The sequence below is a fragment of the Suricata suricatta genome, chromosome 8, assembly GCF_006229205.1.
Source record: "Suricata suricatta isolate VVHF042 chromosome 8, meerkat_22Aug2017_6uvM2_HiC, whole genome shotgun sequence".
Classification (NCBI taxonomy): Eukaryota; Metazoa; Chordata; class Mammalia; order Carnivora; family Herpestidae; genus Suricata; species Suricata suricatta.
Window position 1 is genome coordinate 86,772,316 of NC_043707.1, and position 23,461 is coordinate 86,795,776.

Below are 23,461 nucleotides of genomic sequence, written 5' to 3' on the forward strand. Positions count from 1 at the left end.
AAATCAAAAGCTACCAGTGCCTGGCTAGCTCAGTCAGTAGACGATAAGATAAGATTCTTAAAAAATCAAAAGCTACCAATTTGACCAAAGAAAAGAGTAAGCCATTTTTCTTTTTTTCTTTCTTTTCTTATCAGTTTGGCCTTTCTAATAGTGAAAGCATGAGCTCTAAATTCATATGGTCTATATTTGCATTTTGTGTCTTTGGCTAGGCAGAGTTGTTATCTCTTATGCAAATTAGAAAAATTCTCTGAAAAACAAGAGTAAAACAGAATCCCCTTAAGTTCCTATGAAGATAAAATAAATTTTAAAAATCTGGTAAAACTTAGGTTTTCTTTATAATTATATTTTTGTATCACTAAAATGTTATGATTACCTATTCTTCTCACAAGCTCATTTTTCTATTGGAAATAGCCATTTTTAAAACTTTAAATCCAGTATAGTAACATGCAATGTTATAATAGGTCCAAGCGTATAATTTAGTGATTCAACAATTCTATGCATTCCTCAGTGCTCATCAAGATAAGTGTACTATTAATCTCCTTCACCTATTTCACCCAACCTCCACCCACCACCCTCTGGTAACCATCAGTTTGTTCTCCATACTTGAGTCTGTTTTTTGCTTTGTCTCTATTTTTCTTTATTCAATTCTTTTGTTTCTTAAATACCACATATGAGTGAAATCATATGGTATTTGCCTTTCTTTGACTTCTTTCACTTAACATTATACTCTGTAGTTCCATCCACGTTGTGGCAAATGGCAAGATTTCATTCTATTTTTTAATTTTTAAAAATTTATTTATTTATTTTGAGAAACAGAGCAAGAGCAAGAGAGCAGGGGAAAGAGGCAGAGGGAGAGAGAGAATCCAAAGCAGGCTCCATGCTCAGCACAGAGCTCAATGCATGGCTCAAACCATGAGACTACAACCTGGGCTAAAATCAAGAGTCAGAGGCTTAACCAACTAAGCCTCCCAGATACCCCAAGATTTCATTCTTCTTTATAACTAATGTTCCACTGTGTACCACATTTTCTTTATCCATTCATCTATCAATGGATACTTGTGCTGCTTCCATATCTTGGCTATTGTAAATGATACTGCAATAAACATAGAGGTGCATATATCTTTCTAAATTAGTGTTTTCTTATTCTTTGGGTAAATACCCAGAAATGGAATTACGAATCATACAGTAGTTCTATTTTGAATTTTTTGAGGAACCACCGTATGGTTTTCCAAAGTGGCTGCACCAGTTTGCATTCCCACCAATAGTGCAAGCAGATTTCTTTTACTCCACACTCTTGCCAACACTTGTTGTTTCTTATGAGGTGATATTTCATTTTGGCTTTGTTTTGCATTTCCCTGATGATTAGTGATGTTTAGGATTTTTCATATGTCTGTTGGCCATCTGCATATCTTCCTTGGAGAAATGTCTCTTCATGTCTTCTACTCATTTTTAATGGAATCAATTGGGTTTTTGTATTGAGTTATTTCAGTACTTTAAAGTATCTATATATTTTGGATACTAGCCCTTTATTGGATATGTCATTTGCAAATATGTTTTTCCCATTCAATAAGTTGTCATTTAGTTTTTTTGATTACTTCTTAGCTGTGCCTTAAGTTTTTATTTTGATGTAGTCCCAATAGTTTACTTTGCTTTTGTTTCCCTTGCTGTAGGAGACTTAAGTAGAAAAATGTTGCTATGGCCAATGTCAGAGAAATTATTACCTTGCTTTCTTTGAGGATTTTTATGGTTTCAGGTCTCACATTAGGTTCTTTTTTTTTTTTTATTTAAATAGTTTATTACCAAGTTGGTTTCCATATAACACCCAGTACTCTTCCCCACAAGTGCCCTCCTCCATGACCATCAGTCTCCTTCCCCTTTCCCCTTCCCTCCTCAGCTTGTTCTCAGCATTCAAAAGTCTCTCATGATTTGCCTCACTCCCTCTCCCCAACTCTTTCCTCCCCCCCCTTTCCTCTTCCCATGGTCCCCTATTAGGTTTCTCCTGCTAGAACCATGAGTGAAAACATATGGTATCTTTCCTTCTCTACCTGACTTATTTCGCTTAGCATGACACCTTCCAGGTCCATCCATTTTGCTACAAATGGCCATATTTCATTCTTTCTCATTGCCATGTAGTACTCCATTGTGTGTATATACCACATCTTCTTGATCCATTCATCAATTGATGGACATTTAGGCTCATTCCATGATTTGGCTATTGTTTGGCACTGCTGCTCTGAACATTGGGGTACATGTGCCCCTATGCATCAGCACTCCTGTATCCCTTGGGTAGATCTCCAGCAGTGCTATTGCCGGGTCATACGGGAGTTCCACTGATAGATTTTTGAGGAGCCTCCACACTGTTTTACAGAGTGGCTGCACCAGTTTACATTCCCACCAACAGTGTAGGAAGGTGCCCGTTTCTCCACACCTTCACCATCATCTATAGTCTCCTGATTTGTCCATTTTAGCACTCTGACTGGTGTGAGGTGGTATCTCAGTGTGGTTTTGATTTGTATTTCCCTGATGATGAGTGACGCTGAGCATCATTTCACGTGTCTGTTGGCCATCTGGATGTCCTCTTTGGAGAAGTGTCTGTTCATGTCTTCTGCCCATTTCTTCACTGGATTATTCATTTTTCGGGTATGGAGTTTAGTGAGTTCCTTGTAGATTTTGGATACTAGCCCTTTATCTGATATGCCATTTGCCATTATCTTTTCCTATTCTGTTGGTTGCCTATTATTTTTTTATTGTTTCCTTTGCTTTGCAGAAGCTTTTTATCCTAATGAGGTCCCAATAGTTCATTTTTGTTCTTGATTACCTTGCCTTTGGGGGTGTGTTGAGAAGGAAATTGCTGCGGTTGAGGTCAAGGAGGCTGTTTCCCACTTTCTCCTCGAGGGTTTGATGGTTTCCTGTCTCACATTCAGGTCCTTCAGCCATTTTGAGTTCATTTTTGTGTATGGTATAAGAAAGTGGTCTAGTTTCATTCTTCTGCATGTTGCTGTCCAGCTCTCCCAGCACCACCTGTTGAAGAGGCTTTTTTCCATCGGATACTCTTTCCTGTTTTGTCAAAGATTAACTGGCCGTACATTTGTGGGTCCAGTTCTGGGCTCTATATTCTATTCCATTGGTCCATGTATTTGTTTTTGTGCCAAAAGCATACTGTCTTGATGATGACAGCTTTGTAGTAAAGGCTAAAGTCTGGGATTGTGATGCCTCCCATTTTGGTTTTCTTCTTCAATATTACTTTGGCTATTCGGTTATTTTGTGGTACCATACAAATTTTAAGATAGTTTGTTCTAGCTTTGAGAAGAATGCTGGTGCACATTTAAATTCTTAATCCATTTTGAATGTATTTTTGTGTATGTTGTAAGAAAGTGGTCCAGTTTTTTTCTTTTGCATATAGCTGTCTAGTTTTCCCAACTCCATTTGCTAAGAGATCGTCTTTTTCTCATTGCTTATTCTTGTCTCCTTTGTTGAAGATTAACTTACTGTATAATATTGGGTTTGTTTCTGGGCTCTCTATTCTCTTCTACTTATTTATGTATCTATTTCTGTGCAGTACTGCATTGCTTTGATTACTACAGCTTTGTAGTATAACTTCAAATCTAGAATTGTAATACCTCCAGCTTCCTTTTTTGTTTGTTTTTGTTTTCTTTCTTTTTTCAAGATTGCATTGGCTATTTGGAGTCTTTTGTGGTTCCATACAAATTTAAGGACTATTTGTTCTAATTCTTAAAATATGCTGTTGGTTTAGTTGGTTAGGTGTCCAACTCTTGGTTTGGGCTTAGGTCATGCTGTCACAATTCCATGGGGTTGAACCCCACCTTGGGCTCTGTGCTGGCAGGGTGGAGCCTACTTGGGATTCTCTCTCTCCCTCTCTCTCTCTCTGCCCCTCTGCACTCATGCAGTCTCTGTCCCTCTCAAAAATAAACTTTAAAAGCAATTTTTAAAAATGCTGTTGACATTTTGATAGGGATTGCATTAAGAATGTTTTGAGTAGTATGGACATTTTAACAATAATTGTTCTTTTAATCCATGAGCACAGAATGTCTTTCCATTTGTGTGTGTCATCTTTAATTTCTTTCAACAGTATTTTACAGTTTTCAGAGTATAGGTGCTTCCCTTGCTTGGTTAAGTTTATTCCTATGTATTTTATTATTTTTGGTCAATTGTAAATGGAATTGTTTTCTTTTTAGAAAAGTTTTAAGAGAGGACTTTATTTTAAGAGAGAAAGAGCATGAGCAAGGGAAGAACAGAGAGAGAGGGAAAGAGAGAATCCCAAGCAGGCTCCACACTGTCAGCATAGAGCCCTATGCAGAGTGCGTACTCACAAACTGTGAGATCGTGACCTGAGCCAAAACCAAGAGTCAGACTAAATCAACTGAACCACCCAGGCTCCCCTTAAATGGAATTGTTTTCCTAATTTCTCTTTCTACTGCTTCCTTATTAGTGTATAGTAATACAATGGATTTCTGTATATTGATTTTGTATTCTGTGATCTTACTGAATCAATCTATTAGTTTTAGCAGGGGTTTTTTTTTTTGGTGGAGTATTTATAGTATCATTTCAATTGTTAATAGTGAAAATTTTACTTCTTCCTTACAAATTTGGATGTCTTTTATTCCTTTTTTTAAAGTCTGATTGTTGTAGCTAAGACTTCTAGTACTTTGTTAAATAAAAGTGGTAAGAGTAGACATCCTTGTCTTTTTCCTGACCTTAGGGGAAAGCTCTATTTTTCACCATTAAATATGATATTAGCTGTGGGTGTGGGGAATAGCCATTTTTAATCAAAAAAGGTAGGCTTATTTTATTTGTTTGAAATGTGTATTTCCTCATTTAAAACATATATTTGGGTACCAATACTGTCTTTCCTAGTTAACTAGCAATTTTTATAGACAGAGGTCATGAGTATCTGAAAACTTAAAAAAGTAGTCATGTTAGAGAGAATGGAAAATCAATCACTCATGAGAGGGTGAGAATATTTTGGCTCACCCTCCTCCACCACCAAGACACTGCATATAAGGCACTTGTGTTACAACTCCCTGTAATCTACAGAACACTAGATTTCCTTCACTATAGCATTTCAGACAAAAATGCCAGCAATATAATTTAATGACATGAGTAATGTCAAAATGAGTCACCCCAAAGACACAACTGGAAGCATATATGATAAACATTATGTTAGACTTTTTATAAAGCCTACAAATAACTCTAAAACTCAGCCTCTTCTTATGATATCTTTAAAAACTAAAGAGAAGTCTCTCATTCACAAGTTATGAATACTCTTGTCCTAATATAGGAATAGCTTAATTTATAAAAAAAAAAAAAAAAAAAAAAAAAAAAAACTCATATGAAGCCATTCCTCTAACTGGGAATAGAAATGACATTTTTAGTTTGTTCAATGTGCAGTGTGATTCCTATCTGAGTAGTGTTATTTCTGGCTCCCCAATGAGCCACTGTTAGGATTGGTCAAAAAGGATCTGGGCTCCCTTCTTCCCTTTTGGATATTTTCTTCCTCTGAAATTGGTTAGAACAGAAAGAGCTTTTTGCTTCCACCTCAGAATTCAGCAGTTCTGATTCATGAACATATGAGTTCTAAGGAAATTAAACTTATTTCAGTTGTGCCCCCAAAGCTCTCTTCCTGCCCTATACATGCAGTATGCCAAAGCTACATTACTAATGAGTGTTGTTCAATCTCATGGTTATTTATCTTCCTGTATATATAAATGGTGATTGTGGAGAGTTCTCTATCATGCAAATGGTCCTTATTATCTCAAGCTAAAAAAACACCCTTTAAGAAAGTAGGAAGTTATGCCCTGTTCTGCAATATTTGGCAGTGTTCATTTTAACTGAATCACTTGTTAAGGCAAAAGTACTGTAACCTGTAATAAACGCTAAGATTGTCAGATGCATACTTGTACTGAATTAATATTTTATAGCTTCTTGGCCCTGTGTGGGCTGACTGTTCTGCTGAAATGCTCTAGTACCATGGAAACGCTTGGAGATATTTTCTCTTAATTGTAAGAATGTTTGACAGATAGCAGTACACTACCATAAAATTAAATTCCATTGCTGATGAATTCTGATCAGCTTATAACCTGCTTTATCTTATTATTTGAGGGTTTCTTTTTTATTTTATTTTTAAGCATTGAACATCTGTCCATGTCCATAATCACTTGTTAAAAGCCTTATTGTCAGTATTACATTGTCTACATAATTATCAGATAAAGATATCCAGTTTTTAATTAAAAAAATCTCTCTATTTAAAAAAAAATCCAACCTGCAAACTATGATTAAAATTCTTTTTTTAAAGAATTACTTCTTTAAAGAAGAAAGAATTCTGCTAACATCTTTTTATTACTAAACTGTGACTTTTTAGGCACAGTTATATTGACCTTAACTTCTAATGTGAAAAAATATTGGTATTTAACTAGGAAAAAATATTTGTAATCTTAAAAACAAAAGACATAGGATGTGCATTATATATTTTTATGTCTGAGATACATGCTGTGCTTCTACCTTTCCAGTCCAATGAGATGTAATAGAAAATATTATTTTCCTACTTAAAATTTCTGAACTAGTTGACTCAAGTTTTACTCATAAACTTCCATGACCTTCATGAATCAAATTCACAATGGAAGCCAAGCATTTAAATCTCTAGGCAGAGTTTCCCAGAGAAATAGATAACTGCTATTGTTGCTTGTCCCTTTCCTCAAACACATTTAATAAGGTTTAAGTCATTTCTGTGGACAACTCATTAAAATGCTTTTCTTTTCTCCTATGAGTTAAACTCTGACTCTTAACTCTAGAAGAAAGAAGTCTTTCATTCCAGTATTTGGGTTCTATCAGGTTGGCCCTCACTCAGGTTCATCGTTAGCACTGGTTCTCAATTGGAAATATCTGACACACCACTACCAGGCCTAAATAAAAGCAGGACCCTGGGAAGTACAGCTCATCATCTGACTCAACTATCTTTTCTTACAAACCTGTTCATGTAGCTTTTACCTTTTCTTTCTTCACAGAGTTGAGAAGTAAGGAATAGCTCATTAAGGAATACATTAAGTATGTCTCCTATCACAGGAAGTTTACTGAAGGAAGAGATTGCTTCTGGTTAGGAGTACCTGGGAAAAGTTTTATGGCAGAAAGGACACTTCAACACTGTATGTGCATATGTTAGAAAGAATAGCAACCCATGGTAGAACGAGGGACTAATAAGCAAAATGTAGGCAGAAAATGGTCCCCCAAAGTTGCCCACATCTTAATCCCTAGAATCTGTAACTATATTGCCTTAACATGGCAAAAGGGACTCTGTAGGGGTTATTAAATTAAGAAGTTTTTTTAACTGTTTATTTGAGAGAGAGAGAGAGAGAGAGAGAGAGAGAGAGAGAGAGAGAGAGAGAGAATCTGAAACAGGGCTCTGTGCAAAGACCCAACACAAGACTATCTCACAAACAATAAAATCTTGACCTGAGCCGAAATTAAAAGTTGGACACCTAATATACCGAGCCACCCAGGTGCCCCAAATAAGAAGTTCTGAAATGGGAGGTGATCCTGAATTATTCAAATAGACCATAAATGTCCCATGTGAGGGAGGCAGAAATGTGAATCAGAGTAGGAGATTTGAGGACAGAAGCACAGGTCAGAATGATACAGCCTTCCAAAGCTGGAAAAGGAAAGGAAATAGATTTCTCCCAGTACCTCTAGAAAGAATGCAGCTCTTCAACATCAGGATTTCAGCCTACTGAGACCCATTTCAGACTTCTGACCTCTAGAATCATAAAATAGTAAATTTGTGTTAAGGCACCCGTTTGTGATTCTTTGGTATAGCAGCAATAGGAAATGTACACAAAGGCAAATGGGAAAATGTGTGGTATTTGCAAAGAATATTAAAGACCTCATAGTGGGTGGTGCATAGGAATAATCAATAAAGGAAAGGATGGGAAGAATAGTAAGTCATGAGAAGATTTTAATTTCTGTTTTAAAGTGCTTTCATATTTTTAGTTTTAAAAATATGATTCCCACAGCAGCATTTAATCCAGGCATTATGCTATTCTCCAGTGTAAAAATGAAATAGCTATGGCACATGGAAGTTAACTGTCCAAATTCACATTCTGTACATGTTAGAACTGAGTAGGAGCCAAGGTCTACCAACTCTTCACCTCTTTCCATTGTACCACATCCCTCATTTATATCAGGTCACCTAATTTCAGAGAGTTTTGAATGTTAGGCCAAAAGGTGTAAAATTTATTTTCTAGCAATAACTTAAAGGTTTTTAAGCAAGGAGTAACACAATTAATTAATATAACACCAAAACATCAACTAGATAGAGAGGGAAGAAAAAAATACCTAGAAACTAGTTAGGTTAGCTGTGGAGATAGGAAACAAAGGCCTGAACCAAGGCCAATAGTGGGAATAGAGACAGGCATATTGTTTACACAGGTGGGAAGAGGGTAAGGACAGGTAAAATTAGAAGCAGGAAATTAATCTTTCTCATTTATTACCAAAAGAAAACTTAAAGTTTTCCAATATGTATATATCCCTTGGAAAATAAGTTAATGTACATTTATGTGTGCTTTATAGATATAAATCATAGTTTTCAAAGAAAAATTATTTTAAACTCATATCAGACTATCTTAACTCTCTAAATTCCTATTTCAAAAGGTTTTAAAAATTGTTTAAAAAAATGAATTGTACTTTTTACAATAATACCGAAGTTATTTTTATCTCATTGAGGTCAACTATCTGGCAACCAGTGAAAACTGAGAATAGAAAAATGTTGCTCTGTTCTTCTCACAGTAACAGCAATATGCTCTCTAAATCATCATTTTCTGACAGGTCTTTCTTGACCCCATCCATCTCTCCCTCTATTACCTGTTTTCTGTTCCCTTCAGATGATATTGGTAAGCTACAGAAATATCTTTGGGTGGTCATTTTTGTTATACATCTGAAACATTTCCTGCTGCATTATGACATGTTACTTATTGTTCCTATACAATTGTCAGTCTTCATGCTCATTTTTCAATCTTGATTGCCTTTCCTTTTGTGACCTTGATTCTTGGAAGTTTTTACCAACTTTTTCAGAATTCATAATTCTGACAATGGCCTTGATAGACTGAATAATGGTCCATCCAAGATGGCTATGCCCTAACCCCTAGCACCTGTCAATATGTTACCCTGCGTGGTAAACTGGTCTTGGTAAATTTGATTGTGGGTTTTGAGATAGAAAGACTACCCTAGATTGTCCAGGTGGGCCTGCTCTCAACGATCCTTATGATGTGATGAGAGGCAGAAGAGAAAGTTAAGACAAATGAAAAATCAAGATACAGATTTTTTAAATCAAAATAAACATAAGTAGGGGAAAAGAGATGAGTAGAGGAATTAATGATCACACTCTTATTCTGAGAAATAACCTAATCTAAAAATAACATAAACTTTTACTTAGTCCTAAACTCAACCAATGGGAGAGAGTGAGTGGAATAAATGTCCTCACACAGACCAGAGGGAAAGATGAGGCAGTTCTACATAACACTCAGCCCTACAGACATCATGTCTAGCTTGGACATGTGGGGGATGTTGAATGGAGGGTAGGGAGGGTTATTTTACAGGTTCCAAAAGCTAAAGAAATTTTTTTTTAGTGAAACATCCTGTCACTTTTATCCCCATATTCTGTCAACCTTAACACCACATCACATCTCCCACATCTCCTTACTCCCCACAATAAGAGAAAAAAAGGAAAAGAAATTAACATTTTTGAGTGCCTATTAATGTCAGACAAGATACATGATGTTTTTAATTTATTACATTTAATCTTCTGAAAAGAGCTAAAATTTCTGAGTCTTTAATGTGGGCCAAGCATTGTGTATCATATGTTACATAATTTACTTCAACCTAACAACTATTCTTTGAGATAAATGGTATTGGTATCCCTGTTTTGTACATGAGAATCTGAACCATACAGAGGTTAAGTAGTTTGCCCAAATCAAGCATCTGGAAAACTGCAAGGCTAGGATTCCAAAGCACGTCTCTCTTTTTTTCTCTTCCCCTCTCTCTCTCTCTCTCTCTCTCTCTTTCTCTCTCTCTCTCCCCCCCCAGAGCCTAAGTTATTAACCATTGCTCTAAGAGGTAGATAATATTTTTCTTTCTTCATAGATGAAAAAAATTAGTCACAGGGTATCAAGTAACTTATACTACTGTCTCCAAATGAAAAATAACTAATATGAACTTTAAGATATTAGTTACACACATGATAATGAGCTTTACATTTGGAAAGCAGATAGAGTTCAGTTTTTGGGTGACTTTATAAATTGTGATTTTGTAAAAATCATCCCCAAAGTTACGTGAGACAACCATCCTCTTACTCATGCTCATTTGGTATCCACAAATTGGCATTAGGGTAAATCCTGGCACTCAGAGCTACAAAGTAAAACCTACCGATTCATCAGGGGCAGAATTAGGATGTGAAACAATGGTGTGTCAAAGTCTGAGTTTGGAATAATTAAGTCACTCAAGCACAGCTGCACTTTTAATTTTCAAACATGTTCTTAAGGGAAATTTTGTGTTCCATAATTCCAGAGGCTTATTTCTCTTAGATCCAACTCATTGATGAGATTTGTTGTAGAGAGAAGCCACTGACAAAATCTCATACAAACCTTCTCTAACCAGATTCTCAACATGAGCCCCATGTTTTGTGGGGTGCCCCTCCAGCCACCACAGCCACATACGCAAGCCATATGACTCAAAAACAAAACATGACACATACTTCTACCTCCTAGATCAGTTCGCTTCCGATAACCAAGCCCAAAAAACAAAATTGAGGTTTCTTTTTAACTTCTTTCTTTTGGTTCAGAAGTATGTTCATGTACAAAATACACAAAAGACTATTTTGTTTTTGATTAAAGCTTCTAAATTGAGCAAGGCAAGAGCTAAACTTGGACACTGCAGTACTCATCCATTTTGTTCCTACCACTCTGAAAATGTGTGTTAATTTATCCAGAGCTTGTGCCACAGTAAAAATAATTTCACATGTACCTGCAATATCTCACAACTCAAGGAATATGAAAACAAAAAGTTCATGAGAGTCTCATGTGTTCTAGTGAGAATACAAAAGAAGCTACTAATTAGGAAAAACAAAATAACCATCGATGGAACAGCTGCAGTAATTTGCTGTGCCTTTCTGGCATTATGGGAAACTGCATGCATTATCACAGTCACTTTTCACAGCATAAAGAGACTTCATTAGCTTATTTTTCCCCCAAAATTTCATCCACTTTAGGCTATAGAAAAGCAGTTCACGAACCTAAGGTTGAAATGCTGAATCTTAGAAAATGTTCAAAAAATGTCCTTCAACAGATTTTGGAAACAATGTTTTTGAATAATTTTCAATTAGAGTCACAAAGCGTTTAGTTGCAACATTCCCTTTTCCTTGATGAGAATTCAGGAAAACTACTATTTTACTTGCTGAACCATGGTAGGAATATAGTCCTGGATGGCAATAAATAAAATAAAAAGATAGGGAGCTGGATGAGAGAAAAAGGAAAAAAGTAAAGTTGCCAGCCAACAGAATTAATGTGTTTAAAATACATTCCGAGGAATAAAGAAACCCAGTCAAAATTCAGCAGGACTTAAAACCACATTTTCTTGAGATGAGGGCTCCAGATCCAGCAGTGCTGAGTTCTGCCATACTCTCAAAATAAAGGACCACATGACCTGAGCCACATGAACTCTGCATTCAGAGGACAAGTTTTGTCAAGCCCCACCCAAATCTGGACATACAGATCTTCTTTAAGCACACCAAACTGAGAATGCCTATAAACACGAAGTCATTCTTGTTTTAAAAGTCAATAGACTACCCAGAGGAAAAACAAGAGTTTATCATTTCCACCATACAGAGAACTGTGCTTCCTATGTGCCTGCTATTTTCCCATGTAAAATGAAGATTTTTATTAAATTATAGGGTGTAACATGCATAGTTTTAAGTGGTAATATATTATTTAAGACTAAATTGTGAGCTCAGGATTGATGTGGGAAACAGGCCTGGCCAGTCCATCTTACACAGTTGGCATGGAGAAAAAGCAGCACACCTTTCAACAAGTGCTTTCAACAAATAGTAACTGAGCATCTGCTGTGCCCCCACCCATAGATAATGAGGCTGGAGGCTGTCTATGGAAAATGGTGTGGGAGCTGATTTCTAAGGCTGAACCAAATAAGCTTATCCAAAATAGGGAGTCAAACGAGGGCAGTCTGAGGACAATATTGGGAATGGAGATGCTAGGGAAACAGCAGATAGGAGTCTATGAACAAAAGCTGTTTTAAACAAATTTTGCAGATAGTTGTTAATGCACACTGAAGGGTTTTTACCTGCTCTTGGAACATTCATGTAAGTATATCAGTACCATCTGTAAAACTGGAATATGAAAACAAATTTTACTATTTTTAATGAGTAATAGGCTCAAATAATCAGCTTATGGTATAGGGTAATCATTTCAGACTATGGATTTAACACTCACCTTCCTGTATTCTCTTTGCAAGAATCAAATAAACATAAAAACTATGGAAACATCATCTGTACCAATATAGGATTCATCAACAGTGCCAACAAATAAACCTTTTTTGTTGTAAGCCAATGAAATTTTGGGTTTCCCGTCCAGGGCATACTTACATGCTGTTTTTTCTAATTATAAAATAAATACAATAAAACAATGTATACAAAGGTGTAGAAATTGATTGGTAGCCTATATATACATCAAACTAATCACTGTGATTACCACTGGAAAAGTGGAGAAAATGGTGCTGAGAATGGGGGATAAAAGGGATTATTTCTTCTATTAAAGAAAAAGACTTGAGGCCTTGAAGCCAAGATGGTGGAGAGGAAGGGAGCTCTGTAAATTTTGTCTGCCCCATCTATCAAACTGAGAAGGACCTTACTCTCATCTGCAAGAGTGGAAGGAGAAAATACAGACTCCAAAAAGAAGAAAAAGACTTGAAGCAAATATAACAACATAGTAATTACTAGGTTAGGTTTTGGGTGCATATTTTTCACACTATCTTTGTAATGTACTACATCTTTACTATATCAAAATTAAAAGTAACCCCAATTATATACATTCACTGAAGAAAATTGGGGTATGAATAAAAGCAGAAAGAAAATTAAAACCACCTATAATCCTTTCATCAAGAGACAAAATTGTACTAACACTGTGTACACACACACACACTATTTTGATAATTTTATAAAAATGGGCCTGTACAGTCTATGGCATGCTTTCTTTCATAAAATAATTAAAAACTTCCCATTATATTAAGTGATGTTTCATAGCATAATTACTTTCTTGAGAAAAATACATATATTTATTTTTGAGAGACAGAGAGAGACAATGTGAGTAAGAGAGGATCAGAGAGAGAGAGGGAGATACAGAATCTGAAGCAGGCTCCAAGCTCTGAGCTAGCTATCAACAGAGAGCCCGACGCAGGGCTTGAACCCACAAACGATGAGATCATGACCTGAGCCAAAGCCGGATGCTTAACCAACTGAGCCACCCAGGAGCCCTAGAAAAATACATATAAACAAAAGATGAGAAAGTTCTAGAGAAACAAAAGCAAAAATAAACTATTGGGACCTCATCAAGGTAAAAAGTCTGCATAGTGAAAGAGAGAAAAAAAAATCAACAAAACTAAAAGGCAACCAACAGAGCAGGACAAGATATTTGTAAATGACAATACTGGATAAAGTATTAGTGTCAAAAATCTATAGAAAACTTACCAAACTCAACACCCCAAAAACAAAGAATCCAGTGAAGAAATGGGCACAATACATGAATAGACACTTTTCCAAAGAAGATATCCAGATGGCAAACAGGCACATGAAAAGACGCTCAATATCAACCATCATCAGGGAAATAACAAATCAAAACTGCAATGAGATACCACCACCTCACAAAATGGCCAAAATGAATAACACAGAAAATAATATATGTTAGTGAGGATGTGGAGAAAGGGGAATCCTCCTGCACTGTTGGTGGGAATGCAAACTGTTGCAGCCACTCTGGAAAACAGTATGGAAGTTCCTCAAAAAATTAAAAATAGGGGCACCTGGGTGGCTCAGTCAGTTAAGCATCTGACTTCAGCTCAGGTCATGATCTCACGGTTTGTGGGTTCTAGCCCTGCATTGGGTTCTGTGCTGACAGCTCAGAGCCTGGAGCCTGCTTCAGATTCTGTGTCTCCCTCTCTCTCTGCCCCTCCCCTGCTCACTCTCTGTCTCTGTCTCTCAGAATAAAATCAAGACATTAAAAAAAATTTTTTTTATGTTTTTAAATAAAAATAGAACTACCCTACAACCCAGCAATTAAACTACTAGAAATTTATCCAGAGGATATAAAAGTGCTGATTGATTCAAAGGGACATATACACCACAAGGTTTATAGTAGCAATATCAATAATAGGCCAATTATGGAAAAAGCCCAGCTCTCTATCAATTGATGAATGGATAAAGAAGATGTGGTATATATACACAATGGAATACCACTTGGTGATGAAAAGAAAGAAATCTTGCCATTTGCAACAACATGGATGGAACTAGTATATATCATGTTAAGTGAAATAAGTCAGTCAAAGAAAAATATCATCTGATTTCACCCATGTGTGGAATTTTAGAAGCAAAAGAGATGAACATAGGGGAAGAGAAGGAAAAATAAGATAAAAACAGAGAAGGAGGCAAGTCATAAGAGACTATTAAATTCAGAGAACAAACTGAGGGTTGCTAGAGGGGAGGGAGGTGGGAAGATGGGCTAAATGGGTGATGAGCATTAAGGAAGGCACTTGCTGGGATAAGCACTGGGTGTTACATGTAAGTGATGAATTATTAGATTCTACTCCTGAAACCAAAACTACACTATACATTAACTTACTTAGATTTAAATAAATAAATACATGCATAAATACATAGTCAAAAAATTTTTATTTACCTCCATCATCTAATGTTCCTATTACTCCATTATTTGTCAACTTGATGAGTGAAAAATATTCCATCTTCTTTATTATGCATTTGTTTGATTGCCGGTTAGGCTGTACATTTTTGCATGTAACATTGTAACACTGTACACCTATAGTGGCTACCTGCTATATTTGCTTGGTCTGTCTCTCCATTTCTGGGGAAGAACTGACCCTCTCCTTTCCTACATGGTTCTAAAGGAAGTGCCCATACCTAATTGCAGAGATCATGATATAATCCAATCATCTTCCAGGTGACATTCTATTCCCTGACTACAGTGATTACTCCAAGGGCCAGGTCATTACCCCAAATCAATATCAATAATAGGATCTCCCTGAGATTTAATTTTTGGGTGCTGGGAGGTGGCAGGGGGCAGGAAGCTATAATTTTCTTCCTCAGAGTTTATGATACACAATATAAAGAGATTAAATTTGTGACATGAAAAACAAAATGTGGAGGGAGGCAATAAAAGGGTAGAGAGAGTTTTGCAATTATATATCTGCTTGAAATAGACTAGTAGGTCTAGAACAGTTTTTTGTAAGCCTCAGGATAACTACAAAGCAAAAACTTACAGTGGACACACACAAGATAAGCAGAAAGGAATCAAAGCATACCACTATGGAAAATCACCAAATCATAAAAGGAAGCTAGCAAGGAAGGAAAACAGGAACTAAAAAATCCAGAAAATAACAAAAGGGGATTCATTAGTTTTTATCAATAATTAAATGTAAATAAATATATTCTCTAATCAAAAGACAAAGAGTATACAAACAGATTTAAAAATAAAAAAAAGATCCAACTATGTGCTTCCTCAAAGACTTACTTCAACTTTAAGAATGCACATAGGCTGAAAGTAAAGGGGTGGAAAGATAACCCATACAAACGAAAGTGAAAAGAAAGTAGGAGGACCTATATTTATATGAGACAAAATAAACTTTAACTCAAACAGTGTCAAAAATGACACAAAAGTAGGTCAGTATACAATGATAAATGAGTAAATTAATTAAGAAAAAAAAGAATTAAGGATATATATGCACCCAACATTGGAATACCTAAATATATTAAACAAATACAGATCTGAAAGGAGAAACAGACAATACAATAATAGTAGGGAAATTCAGTACCCCATTTCCAACAATGGAAAGATCATCCACATGGAGTATCAATAAGAAAACATTGGACTTGAACTATACATTAGAACAAATGGACCTAAAAGACATATACAGAACACTGTATCCAAAAGCAATAGACACAAAAATTCTTCTCAAGCACAAATGTGATATTCTCCATGATAGATCATATGTTAGAACACACACTCAAAAAAAGTCTTAGTAAATTTAAGGTTTTTTTAATGTTTTATTTTATTTTTGAGAAGTGGAGGAGGGACAGAGAGAGACGGAGACACAGAATCTGAAGCAGGCTCCAGGCTCTGAACTCTCAACACAGCGCCCAACACAGGGTTCAATCCCACAAACCGTAAGATCTTGACCTGAGCCAAAGTCAGATGCTTAGCCAACTGAGCGACCTAGGTACCCCAAGTCTTACTAAATTTTAAAAGACAAATCACACCAAGTATCTTTTCCAACAATCATATGAAACTAGAAATAACAAGGGAAAAAATAAAATATTTACAAATAAGTGGATATTAAAAAACTTCTGAGCAACCAATGGGTTAAAGAAGAAATAAAAAACAAAAATGAAAACACAATATATCAAAACTTCTGGGATGCAGCAAAAATAGTTCTAAGAGGGAAAATTATAGTGATAAATACCTCCATGGAAAGAAAAGAAAGACACCTCAAGCAACTAGAAAAACAACAAACTTTACACCTCAAGCAACTAGAAAATCAACAAACTAAGCTCAAAATTAGCAGAAGAAAAGGTAAAAAAAAATTCATAACAGAAATAAATGAAATTGAGAATACAAAAAATAAGAAAGATCAATAAAACTATGACTTCGAATTTTGAAAAGGCAAAATTGACAAACATTTAGCTAGACATCAAAAAAATAATAAAAGAAAGGAGGACTCAAAATTACAAATAAAAGAGATGTTACAACTGATATGACAGAAATACAAAGGATCATAAAAGACTACTGTCAACATTTATATGCCAACAGATTGGATAATCTAGAAGAAATGGATAAATACTGGAAACATACAACCTACCAACACTGAATCATAAAGAAATAGAAAATATGAACCAACAACAAGTTAAGGAGATTGAATCAGTAATCAAAAGCCTCCCATCATATAAAAGCTTCCTGATGGCTTTACTGGTGTACTCTACCACACTTGTAAAGAATTAATGCCAGTCCATTTCAAACTGTTCCCCCAAAAAAGAAGAGGAGAAAATATTCCTAACTTCATTTTACAAGCATTACAGCATTATCCTCATGCCAAAGCCAGATAAGGACACTACAAGAAAATACAACTTCAGGCCAATATCCCTGATGAATACAGATGCAAAGTTCTCAAGAAATACTAGCAAACTAAATTCAACAGCACTAAATTCAAAGGGTCACGATCAAGTGAGATTTTTCCCTGGGATGCAAGGATGGTTCAACATACACAATCAACAATGTAATACACTACATTAATAAAACAAATGATAAAAATCATATGGTCCTCTAAATAAATTCAGACAAAGGCTTGAAAAATAATCAACACCAAGTCATGCATGATAAAAGAGTCTCCAAAAAGTTGAATATAGAAGTAAGGAACCTCAACATAATAAAGTTCATATCTGAAAGCCTATAGATAACATCATACTCAATGAAAATACCAAACACTTTTCCTTGAAGATGAGAAACAAGACAAGGGTGCCCACTTCCACCAGTTAGATGCAACATAGGACTGGAAGTCAAGCCAGAGCAATTAGACAAGAAAAAGAAATAAAGCCATCCAAGTTATAAAGGAAGACATAAATCTGCCTCTCCTCACAGATGTTATGATCTTAAATAGAGAAAATCCTAAAGACTCCACCCAAAAGCTGTTAGAACTAATACATTCAGTAAAGTTACAGGATACAAAACCAACATGTAGATATCAATTGGATTTCTATATACTAACAATAAAATATCTAGAGAAGAAATTAAATTGGATGGCTCAGTTGGTTAAGTGCCTAACTCTTGATTTTGGCTCAGGTCATGATCTCATAGTTCATGAATTCAAGCTCTACAACTGGGTTCCACTCTGACAGTGCAGAGCCTGCTTGGGATCCTCTTTCTCCTTTTCTCTCTGCCCTTCCCCTCACCCACTCACATACTTACTCTCTCGTTCTCTTACTCTCAAAATAAATACACTTAAAAAAAAAGATATTAAGAAAACAATTCCATTTACAATAGGATCAAAAAGAATACTTAAAAATAAATTTAGCCAAAGAGGTGAAAGACCTATCTGTATACTAAATCCTAAAACTGGTATAGAACCACAAAAGACCTCAAATAGACTGAACAGTCCTAAATGATAATAAAGCTAGAGGGGAATCACAGTTACGAAACTGTAAGTCTCAAAACAGACCATGATTGGCATAAAAATGGACACACAGATCAAGGAAACAGAATCAAGAGCCCAAAAATAAACAATATAGGTTTATTTATATATTTATATAAGGTCAACTAATCTTAGACATGATTGCCAAGTACACACAATTGAAAAAGGATAGTTCCTTCAATAAATGGCGCTGGGCAAACTGGATAATCACATACAAAAGAATGAAACTGGACCTCTTACACCACTTAGAAAAATTAACTAAAAATGGATTAAGAACTTAAATGTAGGGGCACCTGGATGGTTAAGTCAGTTAAGCATCCGACTTGGCCCTCTCTCTCTGCCCCTCCCCTACTCATGCTTTGTCTGTCTGTCTCTCTCTCTCTCTTTCTCCCTCAAAAATAAACATTTAAAAAAATTTTTTAAAAAAAGATCTTAAGTGTAAAACCCCAAACTATAAAACTCCTAGAAGAAAATATAAGGAAAAATTCCTTGATATTGGCCTTGACAATGATTTCATTTATGTAATAGCAAAAGCACAGGTAACAAAAACAAAATAAAAAAGTGAGACTTGGGACACCTGGGTGGCTCAGTCGGTTAAGCATCTGACTTCAGTTCAAGTCTTTATCTTGCCATTCTCACCATTCATGCCCTGCGTCAGGCTCTGTGCTGACACCTAAGAGCCTGGAGTCTGATTCTGTGTTTCCCACTCTCTCTGCCCCTCTCTGACTCGTGTTCTGTCTCACTCACTCTTAAAAATGAATAATAAATGTTAAAAAAAAAATTTTTTTAAAGTGAGACTTCAACTTAAACCACTTTTACATAGCAAAGCAATCAACAAAATGAAAAAGCAACCTAGGGAATAAAAGAAAATATTTTCAAACCATGTATCTGAAAAGAAGTAAAAATTCAAACCATGTAAGTAAATCATATAACCAAATAGCAAAACATGCAAACAAACAAAAACAGGCCAATTAAAAAAGAGGCAAAAGAGGCAATGTGAATTAGGATCTATTTCCAATAGGAGAAAACATTTGTAAACCATATATCTGATAAGGGGTTAATATCCAAAATATATAAGTAACTCATACAACTCAATAGCAAAATAACAAACAATTTAACAATGGGTGAAAAATAAGAATAGATAGATTTCCAAAGACATACAAATGGTCAACAGATATAGAAAGTGTTGAACATCACTTATCAGGGAAATGCAAATGAAAACCACAATGAGATACCGCCTCACACTTGTTAAAATGGCTGTTATCGAGGATATGGAGAAAAGAGAATCTTTGTGCACTGTTGATGATAAGGTAAATTGATACAGCACTATGGAAAATACAGAGGTTCCCAAAAAATTTAAAAATAGAACTACCATATCATACATCAAGAGGGTAAAGAGATATCTTTACCTTCCCCCTGTTCATCACAGCATTATTCACAATAATCAAAATATGGATATAACCTAATTATCCATCAATGGGTAAGTGGATAAAGAAGATACAAATGGATGAAAATATATATATATACACACACACACATACATATATATGCATGTACTCCTACACATACATATATACCATGGAATATTATTTGGCCATAAAAAGGAAAATCCTGCATTTGCAACAACATGGATGAATCTGGCAGATTAAACAAGACCAAGAGAGATGAATCTGGCAGATTAAACAAGACTAAGAGAGACAAATACTGAGATCACATTTATATGTGTAATCTGGTTCCCAGAGACTGGATGGTGAGTTTAGTCAAGGGTACAAACTTTCCATTAGAAGATGAATGTGTTCTGGGGATCTAATGTACAGCAACATACTATAATTAACAATACTCTTTTGGATACTTAAAAGTTGCTGAAAAAGTAGATCTTAAATGTTCTCACTTCAAAATAAAGGTTAGTATGCAAGCTGATGGCCATAATAATTAACTTTATTGTGGTAATCCTTTTACAATACAAACGTGTTATCAAATCACCACATTGTCACCTTAAACATACAATACTACATGTCAGTTATATCTCAATAAATCTGTGCAAGGTTGGGGTAGAAGGAGAAAGTAAATATTCTATGCTCTCTTTCTGACCTTCATATCTCACTATATCGTCTTTCTGACCTCTATGTGCTCACCGTAAATTAGTGATGTAACACATCTCTTTTTTCTAATAAAACTTAATATATGTAAGGAGTTCTGGCTATCCCAAGTCTTTTATCTGGTTTTCTATTATGATACTACTTTATTCATACTGATTTCTAAGCTTTCTTTATTCATTGATGACATTTGTCTTCCATATATATAGTAAGTATTTTTTTATTTTTGTTGGCTTATATTTTGTGTATTTTTTTAACAGAGGATTTTAATTTTACATTGTCAATGTGCTTTTCTTTTATTGCTTCTTCCTGAGTTGCCACACCTAAAGAAACCTTTCTCAACCTGAAATCTCACACATATTTACTATTATTCTCTTCTAATCTTATCAATGGGTGCTTTTTTTTTCAGTTTATATATCTAGAATGTGAAGGTTTTTTTAAGTATATGTATATATACTATGTACATAGTAATTGTTGGAAATTTTAATATTATGAGTAAAGGAACCTCCAGCTTGATTTCACATTAACTGGTTCATATCCTGAAGTTTGATCAAGCCTGTGATGGTTAATTTTATATGTCAACTTCTGGGCTAAAATATCCCCAAATAGCTAGTAAAATATTTCTGGGTATGTCTATAAGGGTATTTCTGGAAGAGATAAACATTTATATCAGTGAACTAAGTAAAGAAGATTGTCTTCATCAATCGGATAGGATTAAATCAATCCGTTGAGGGCTTGAATAAAACAAAAAAGACAGAGAAAGGGCAAATTTGCTTTGTACTTGAGCTCAGACATCCATTTTCTTCTGCCTTTGGACGCTGGCACTTCTGGTGCTCAGGCTTTCAGGATGGGTCCTGATTCTATCAAGCTGGTATACCATCAGGCCCATGACGCACAAGCCATCAGACTCAGACTGATTTATACCATCAACTTTGGTATTTCTCTTACTTACAGATGGGAGATTTAGGACCTCTCAGCCTTCATGATAGCACAAGCCAAATAAAAATCCATATATATATATATATATTTGTATTATTTTAAGGAGAATCCTGACTAAGTACAAAGCCCTTGAGATTCTGCCAAAGTTTCTGGTCCAAAGGATCTGAAGATATCAGACTTAGGTCAGTCATCCTAATTCAAGAAAAGTTATGTCAGGGGGCATCTAAGTGGCTCAGTAAGTTAAGCATTTGACTTTTGATTTTGGCTCAGGTCATGATCTCACGGTTTATGAGATCAAGCCCCACATCAGGCTCTCTGCTGGCTCTCTCCCTGTCTCTACCCCTTCACTGCTCTCTCTCTCTCTCTCAAAATAAATAAAGTTTAAAAAAATTAGGTCAGTTTTATATCCACCTCCACTATTGCATCCAGACATTTTCACTATTCTCACTCTAGCTACCACCTCAGCCATCAAAGTAAGGAGAGCAACTTCATCCCTGATGTCATTTAGGCAATTATTATTTTTCATAGATTAGGATTATGTTATGATGGCACAAAATGCTGCTTCTAATTGCAAAATGCCTTATTACTTTCAATATACCTTGGCTATAAAACTGCTTGATTATTTTTATTCTCATAAGTAGAAAAAAAGAAAATGTATATATAAGCCCAGGTATGGTGGTATTAATAGTGGTGGTGGAGTTTATGTGCGTGTGTGTTTATATATATAAACATATATAGTTGAAAGTCTTTATATAAACATAAAATTTAAATACCTACATACTAAGATACTTGATCATAGTGTCTTATAAACTTAACTCTCACAGATATGGTTCTGGAAAACCCCGTTTTGTCAATCAATCAGCAAATCCTCCCGCACTGGGTGAGACACTGGGGAGAGGTACGTAAAGTAAAAGTGACAACTGCTATCCTAGGAGAACTCCTAGTAGAATAATCAGGACCAAGAAAAAAAACAAAAAGACAAATCTAAGTAACAGAAACTTTTTAAAAAATATACAAATATCAGCTATAAATCAGTAAGACACAGACACCAGAATAGTTTTAGCAGCCCATTTCAACTCTAAGGATACAGACTATTGACTTGGCTAGGAGTTGAGGCCTTTGTGGCTATGCATGTACAGGGTCATGATCATCTGGTCTAGAGAAACAGGCCATCCAATTTACCAAAGATTCTATGTTAATATAAAAATGAGTACAAGCTCTCAAAACATGATAAATTGTTAAAGGTCTCTGCCTCTTCTTCCTTCTATCTCATCACTTTTCTCACTGACATTTATTTATTAAAAATATCTTTATATTCTCACAAAATGTAAAATTCATTTATAGTAACTGCAATGAAATAGGTTCTACGTTAAACATGAGAAATACAGAAATGAAAAATTCAGCCCCTTCCCTTATAGAGTGCACAATTTAAGGGGATCCATGGGTTGGGGGCAAATAAACAATTATAGTATGAAAAATGCTATCGGTCTGGGGAGAAAAGGGGTAAAAGAATACATAGTAGGCTTCCTGGAGGAAGTGCTACACTGAAACTTTAAAAATAAATAAGAATCCGGATGGAGGGAGGGAGGGTGGGTGTGTGTGTGTGTGTGTGTGTGTGTGTGTGTGTGTATGTGTGTGTGTGTGTGTGTGTGTAGAGGATAGGTTTACATATCTGGAAGGAAAGATCATAAGCATTGTGCATTATCACTGAAAGAAGCACTATCAAAATAAACCCATTGTGTTCTCGAAGCTTTTTGCACATTTACACTTCCTTGGTGGCCACAACCACTGATAAAAACAGAAATGAAGCGATAGGATCTCAATCTCCAAATCTACAACCAGCTACCTGCTGTGGCTTTAGCCACTCCAGCAGCATTCTTGGAAATACAGATTCTGCAGAAATACAGATCTTACATGTCATCATAGCTGGCAAATACACGATATTT